Below are 7,898 nucleotides of genomic sequence, written 5' to 3' on the forward strand. Positions count from 1 at the left end.
TATATAAATATACGTACATATATCTTGATTAGCTATATGTCAAAGTGGATATAAGTTATTGGTCTTACCTCTACCTTTCTGTGGATGTTGACTCCTGCTGCCTGCTCTCGCCTACCAATCATTCCATTTTCCTGCTCACAGAAGACATCAGCCTTCTTCCAGGGATTCAATATATTCTCTCTCAGGACTTTATTTCAGTAACATCACCATTTTTTATGAGTTTTCGGCCTTCATACAGGATCTAGACTTGGATGTGTGAACCTTACAGTTCAACAGAAACCTACCTCAGCCGGAATGAATGTGTTGCGGGAAGCGTTTTAGGGATTTTACCTTCCCCTCTGCTCACAATTACTTTACACGTGGAGGAACTGATTGGTTTGAAAATTACAAGATCAGGTGCCGCACTACCTCAGATGTCAAGGATCGTCTCTCTTCTCTCGCTCGTTGGAGCAAAACAAGAAAAATGAGTATCCAACATAAAGCACTTCCAAATGCTGAAGTTAATGTTCTACCTCAAGATAACAATGTTAATGTTGCTGTTGTTGTTGCTTGTCTGTTTATTGCATAATGAAAATCCATCTCTCCCCCCTCTGTGAAATCCCGGTTTCCCTCCCTCTGCTGATGAATATGGTGTTTGTAGATACAATGGCAGTACCTCATGCAGGCTGACAGACAGATAACACTGTTGAATGAATTTCAGCATGTTAGAACTATGTATGAATTATGCTGTTCCATTGTCAGCTTTTTTTTAAATATTTTGTTCCATTTAAAAGATCGTACTCTTTTTTTTTTTTGTTTACCAGACATAGTTGCTTCTCTTGCATGAAAGACCATTAGAGATACACTGCGTTGCTAATGATATTTTGAGGGCTATCTGCTGCTGAGTGAGGTGTGACGTATAATGTTCATTTGGACAAAAGGCAAAATAATATACAGACTTTATATACTGTCTGAGTTTAAAATTAGCATCATGATTGAATTCTGTATGTTTATGTATTTGTGTGCGAGTGTGTGCAGATATGCTTTATTGATTCAGTTTTTCTACAAATGATGATGTTTGTAAACAAGCACAAATTTGATCAAAACGTACCAAAACATTCTACTGCTGTTGGTGTAATGACTAAAACGACTAGTTTGAGAAATAATATTATTTTCATTATTATATTATTGGCTCTCTTGCTAACAGACAGATAACGCCACTCTTGTGTGTCTTTACCTATAAAGCTTTAATCAGTACACAATTAGCTTAGCTTAGCATGTACAGCACATTACTTCTAAAATCACAAATTGTCATAATTACATTGCTGTTTGAATACAGACTAAACCCATGAGATGTAATTTGTTAAATAGTGAGGGTTAGGTGGCAGCAGTGTATCTCTAAGGTTTTTCTAAATATTTGTTGCTGCAGTGTTCTTAGTGACTGTGTTTTCCTGCTTTCATAAAGTACACAAAGTTGTAATCTTTTACACTTGTGCCCGATGCCCAGAAGACGTAACAACTGCAGATCATGTTTGTCTATCATTAAAACCACAACTGCTGCTCAGCCTTCTCCCTCCTGTCAACAGTGACTAGTCGGAGTGCTTCAGGAACACCGTGGTTACAATAACAATAGGTGCTGATGACCACAGTGAACCAGAGTTGTGTGACAACGCAAACACAGGGCTTCTTTCTGCAGCCCTCTGTTCGATGCTGTCACCTTCTGTACAGGACTTACAGTGATGCATTATGGTTACCTACCTCAACCCTGTTTTTGGCCTTTCTCTCAGGTCTTAATGAAGGAAATATACAGAATACGTACAGTGGAGTAGAGTAATAAACACCTAAATGAACAGTATAAATACTGCAGCTGTTGAAACATGCTGGACAGAAAGGGACACAAACACACAAATGGAGGGAGAACCTTACAGGACCTTTATCTCATGCACGAGTTACTAAAATAGGCCGTCTTCATTTTTAGTTTCTAGTGGATGTGAATATGTAACTTTTTTCATGTCAGAAGCATTTGACTTTTTCTTCTCACTGGTGACTTTGACCTTATATGCTCTGTGGAAACTTTCTAAATGAGAAACGTAAAGAGGCTTGACACCTACAGCTCCCAACACAAACATAATTTCACATGACTGGTTTATTGATTGGCTTCTCTGGCTCCTTAACTATACTGTGATGAGCAGCTGAACGGGAGAAAACGTAGACATCAGCCTACTGGTTTTAATTCTTACTCAAAAAAAATATCTCCCACTCAGTGAAAAGAGAAGTGCTGACAAAATGGCTGTCACGTCTTAGAAGAAACAACCTCAAATGAATTTGAACTAAAAGCTTAGAGTTAACCTTATTCCATTCATGCCTCTGCCCCATCACTTAAGTGTCAAGCTATGCTCACAGTAACACAGCTGCATTTGGCAAAGTTACCTTTAAGTTTGTTTGTTTTTTGTACATTTAAGGTGGTGAATCCAAAATGCTTCCTCACAGTGTTCAGCACACCTGCTACATTTCTACAATTTGGATTAGCAAAGATAAAAATAATTGTCTAGTTTGCTGAAGCCAACAGCAAGAGGTCAGAATGACATTTATTCAGCGAATTTATAGCATGTATCTGGTTTCACACAATGAAACAATCTAATTTAGGCTACTTAAGTAGTGTGATGACAAGACTAGCGGTGGGGCTAGCGGATAACAGGACTGATGTGTTATGCAACCCTGCAGTTTCCATTTTAGAGATCATCTTAGGTACTGTAATTTTATGCCTTTTAAAATGATTTGTTTATGTTTCCTTGTCTGCAGAGTTTTTTTCTTGCATCAATTTCATGTATTTAATTGTACACTTTGGTGTTAATATCATGTTTCAAGTGTTGGAACAATAATAATGGTACTTGTCAAAAAAGACGAACATTTGACAGCCTACAGTCAACGTCTCCTGCTTGTATATTTATTAATTACCAATGTGATATTTTCTCTCCAGGGCTGCTACATCTTCAGGTTCAGTTGAGTCATTTCTCTGGGGAAATAAGTTGTTTGATTTTCCTCCTTACCTCCTTCCTTCCTCTGTCCCTCGGTACAATTTAGGGTTAATCTCCTGCTGTAGGAAATTGCCCACATCTCACCTATGGATGTGGCAGGTTTTAGTGCCATCCTGTTTAACCTGATTCCCTGGGAATGTGGTGCAGTGACGATCATGTTTCTGTGATTAGATGTTGATAGGTCAGGCTGTCTCATTGCTATATAATATGAGAACTTGTGTGATTTAGTGAAGGCCTCAAAGCTGTTCTCACTGACTGACGGGTGCTCCATCAGCAGAAGGGACCACAGGATTCCTTCTTTGAAAAAGGGGCCATTGTCATATATATCCATCAGCCTTGGGAAGTGCTTTATCACCTAGCTCTGCTTTTGTCTGTCTGTCTCCACCTTTCCTCATATGTGGATCTTAACCTTTGGACAGGGAGCTTGTGCTCAGGGACTCTCTGGTCCTCTTGTTATAGGGTATGTAAATCATCAACAGCCCACTCTTCTGGACAGGATTTTCCTCCTTAAATTCTTCTTTGTGCCCAGATCAGACAAATTTGCTGTGAGAGATGCCCTCTTTGTTTTTCATTCAAGTAAATAAGATAATGCATTGACAGAACAAGGGTTTAATTCTGTCATTTATCCTATTTTTCACTCTGATAGAAATGAAAAGGGAGAAAGCTGCCTTGTCAATGTCCCTAAGGGTGATGGAATCAAGGATGTGAGGATTACACATTAAAGGAATAGATCAGGGTTTATCAAGTTAGTGTTAAAATATTATTGATGTATCCCTATGTATGCGAGAAGTTGTTACTTCTCCACACTGAACCTGAATGTTTCCACCCAGATCACCTCTATGCTGCAAAAAACGAGGGGCAAACCACACAACTCTCATTCTCAAATGGCAGCTTCAGCTGTTCCACTAAACTAATCTGAGTCTGAATATTTCAAAGTTGCAGTCTATTTAAAACAAATTTCCCTCTTTTTATTTCCCTGGACAGTACCTTGCTATCCTGCAGCAGAGGGATACGTTATAGTAGGAGCATATAAGTTCTACATTATTACCCTCAGCTCTCTGAGCACAACTCCAGTAGTAAACACCAGCTAAAACTTGCAGGCGACTACTGTCCCTCGTTTTATGCGGCGTAGTGACGTTCCAGGAGGAAATATTCAGGGTCAGTGTGAAGATTAGGAGAGGTGACAACAAATAAGACCTATTCTCACATGCACAGAGATACCTCACTACTGTCTTAACACCAACTTGAAAAATCCCAAACTATTCGTTTAACATTAGGCTACATTTCTCTGTGTAAACATAATATGAAATCAGGGAGCTTCACAAGGTGATTCTTTTTTCTTATTGTCAGTGAAAGAGTTGCTGTTTTAAGCATATAGATCCTGGATTGCTGTGCTTCAATAAGATCTAGTAATGTAAACATTTGTGTTACTGGATTAGTAGGCCTCTTTAGTTCTGTATTTTTGATGTGCAGTTTATTGATACTCATTCTAGAGTTAAAGCAATTATTCCATTAATTAAGAAAATTAATCCTCAAACATGGTGAAGTTTTTACAAGCAAAAATGCCAAAAATTAACCAGTTCAAGTTTCTAAATTGTGAAACTTTGCTGCTTTCCTTTATCACACATGATAGTAAATGAATATTTTGTGGTTTGGACTGCGGTTCAGACAAAACAACTGAGGTTGGGCTTTAAGAAATTGTCACTGTGAGGTGATTTATCACTGTTTTCTAATATTTTATAGACCAAACAATTAATCGATTAAGTGAGAAAATAGTTGACAGATTGATTGATTATGAAAATAATCAGTAGTTGCAGCTCATTCATACTTGTTTCAGCACACTCAGGTTCTGACAAAGAAGGCATCCCGGATGGACTGGGCATGTGTGTGACAGTCTGTAGCTTATGGTGTGTAGTTTATGGTGTTAAGACATCTGTCCAGTTCTCTCTCTTGTCTTGCATTAACTAAACACAGATAAAAAAGGTTTAATCAGAAGGACATGGCAGGCTAAATAATGTCTGTTATGGACAGAACAATGCTGTAACTCAGTGGTTGATCTTTGTGGTGAGGACGCAGAGGAGACCTGAAGCATTCTGGTTTCCTTAGAAGTCCAAAGCCTAATACAACTTGCCTCCTCTTGAAGTATCCTATACATCATGCAATATTGATCATTGTGTTACCAAATGACCATCCAATATGATTGTGAATTGATTACATTTCCAATGCATTTATCTCTGTGGTGTTCTGCTCTGAGACCCTCATGACTGTACATGTCAAGTAAAGCTGAGTGTAAAGATTTTCCAAGTAATTTATACTCTTGTCAAATGGTGGTTTAATGTAATTGTACTTTAATGTTTAAGATTGATATTATATTTTATATACATCTGTCATGAACGCAGATTGAAACCAATGTTTTTTAAAGGTAGTAGGCAGAGAAAAACATACAATAGATCTGCATGAGAAGCAAAAAGCTAACGTGTTATTTTAGCTCAAATGAAGTGTTAGTTAATCATTACTGGACTTGTGATGGTAACACTGTGATATTTAGCCAAATAATGGCAAACTGATGTTGTAGTCTCAGTATGGTGCTATTGATGGTCCTGTCTCACTCGGTCAGTCTGTTTTGATGGTGTTTTTTGATGAAAATAGGTTGAGTGGCATTTTCCATTGACTAACCTCAATCTGTCTCACCATCACCGAAGCCAGATTGTCACCTCATCGTGTTCCCATCAGTCGTCCTCATATGAGTGACTCGGACTGGGGTGCTGTTGTCTTCATATTCCTTCACAAACCATCTTTGCTTGAGGAGAATGTCAGTTCTGTAGCGACGTTGCCAGCACAATCAGTCATGCTTTTTTCAGGCACTGGAGTAAGGCAAGAGCTCCTGAGTAGAATCTACTCTGCAGGTGTGATTGATGCCACAGCTGAAGTCAGCCTCAAACCTTAAAAGTCGATAACAGCTTCTCAGTGAAAACCTCATTGTTTAAGCCTGTAGCCGAGACAGGCATTGTAAAATCTTCCTTTACGGAGCACCACACACTTTGCATTTCTTTCTGTGATTCACAGTCTTAAGCTTCAATCATGCAGGACTGCAGGAAAAGGACTATTTTGTCTTGATGGGAAAATTATGCCATTATATTGCTGCCATATCAAACCATGTAGGCGTAAAAATATTTGACCTGCTCTTGCCCAGTGTTGTGGGTTTGCATCAAGAATTTTACTCCAACTAGAAGAAAGGATATGAGATTAGTTTGTCTTACTGGCCAAGGATTTCAACATTCCACACTTTGTCCCCATCTCACCCACAACTTAAGACTCACCCACATGTGAAGTTTAGTCTCCATTGCTGGATTTAAGGCCCCTTGAAATTTGGTCTCCATAACATTAAACATTTATTATTAAAAAAAAAGCAATATTGAAGTTGGCTCTGATTTTACAAGACTTTACTGCCAACCATGATTCCTCCAAGGAAAATCAGGCTGTTTTTAGTTTAGTTACTAGTGGGGTAGTCCTGTTGAAGGTGAGATAATGAGCAGGGTGTTAATACAATGCATACACAAACTCATAGCACATACACGTAAACTCAAGCACAATGTTTTAAAAAATTAAAAACCAACATAAAAATGTACATAAAACACTTTTTTGTAAGTTGCTTTGATTTAATCGGCCATTTGTTTAATGTGGAAACATTTACTAGCTTTTATACTGAAAGGATTGCTGTCCTTTTTTCCTGTTTATGGTCTAAACCTCAGAAGAAAATCTGACCACAACAAAGGGCAAGAGAAGGGAAAAGCCGTCTGCCACTTTATTCTCACTGTGTCGTCAGTGCTTTTACTATTAATATAGTTTAACATTTGAATAGAAGTAAACAGTAAACATTTTATTAAGTCTATGCAGTTTTATTTGCTGCAGGGTTCAAATGTGGTGCCATCCTGAAGCCAAAAACCATATGCATCGACAGCTGAGTAAACCGAGCCTTGTTCGATTAGATAAGTTGAAACTGAACACAGGGAGCACAAATTTGTAACATCAGCCCATGATCACACATCTGTCTGTCTGTTTTTCTGCTTACCTGTCCTGTTTAATGTCTTCCTTTAGCGGTCACTGCCTGCTTTTACTGTCTGTGCCACAGTTAAATTCAGGTCAGTAAGAGATGATTTAAAAAGCTTTGTCAGAGCATTGTCAGGGATCACTACTGTATGTCTCCACAAAGTTTGTACACTCTCTCAAGGTGCGGTTACAATTCTGTATACATATTCACATATACTGTGTGTACTGTATATATGTATGTATGCATTTGTGTAAGAAGGCAAACTAGACTATTTTTAGTGGTTTGTATTGTTTTAGGGTTCATTGTGCAACACTGATTGGAGAAAAAAATAACAGTGATAATAAACTAGCTCTAGTAATTCTAAATCTGTAAAATGTCTTTATTTTGTGTGTGTGTGTGTGTGTGTATGTATGTGTCGGAGATGTACCTGAAACCTGAGCTTGGTAGATAAGAAGCATAATCTGCAGCACACAGATGTGCATTTGTGTGCTTGCTTCCTGCAATGCAGCAGATCAATGTGATGCAGGCTTCTCCTCTCCTTCCACACTTTACTGCCCTGTCCTAGTGTTCAGCCCATTAACCTGTGGCCTTGCTGGCCAGACAAAGAGTATTGAACACAAGTCCCCGAGCTCCTGGTCAATGAAGGTTTATGCTGGGCCTGTAATCACTGCGGAGCCCAATCCGTGATGGGGCTGGAAAACAAAGGGAGAGTCCAACATGGATTAACCCCCTCTTTCGCTGTATTTCTTCCTGCTTTAACCTCCCTTTTTGGGGTTAATTTGACTTTGGTAATGTTGACACTGGACTCATCTCACTGCTAACAACTGGGA

The 7,898-nt window shown here is 38.7% G+C and overlaps 1 protein-coding gene across 1 annotated transcript in view; it reads left to right on the forward strand.

The window, feature by feature from the left end:
* The window catches only part of igdcc3 (immunoglobulin superfamily, DCC subclass, member 3), a 60,750-nt gene extending 53,373 nt beyond the window's left edge, over positions 1-7,377 (forward strand). The window contains exon 15 of the transcript XR_002275681.1: positions 142-7,377. The gene's annotated coding sequence lies outside the window, so the exon portion shown is untranslated. The remainder of the gene's footprint in view (positions 1-141) is intronic.
* The last annotated feature ends 521 nt before the right edge of the window (positions 7,378-7,898 follow it).

This window comes from Monopterus albus, unplaced genomic scaffold (genome assembly GCF_001952655.1).
Source record: "Monopterus albus unplaced genomic scaffold, M_albus_1.0 scaffold4.1, whole genome shotgun sequence".
NCBI classification, from domain to species: domain Eukaryota; kingdom Metazoa; phylum Chordata; class Actinopteri; order Synbranchiformes; family Synbranchidae; genus Monopterus; species Monopterus albus.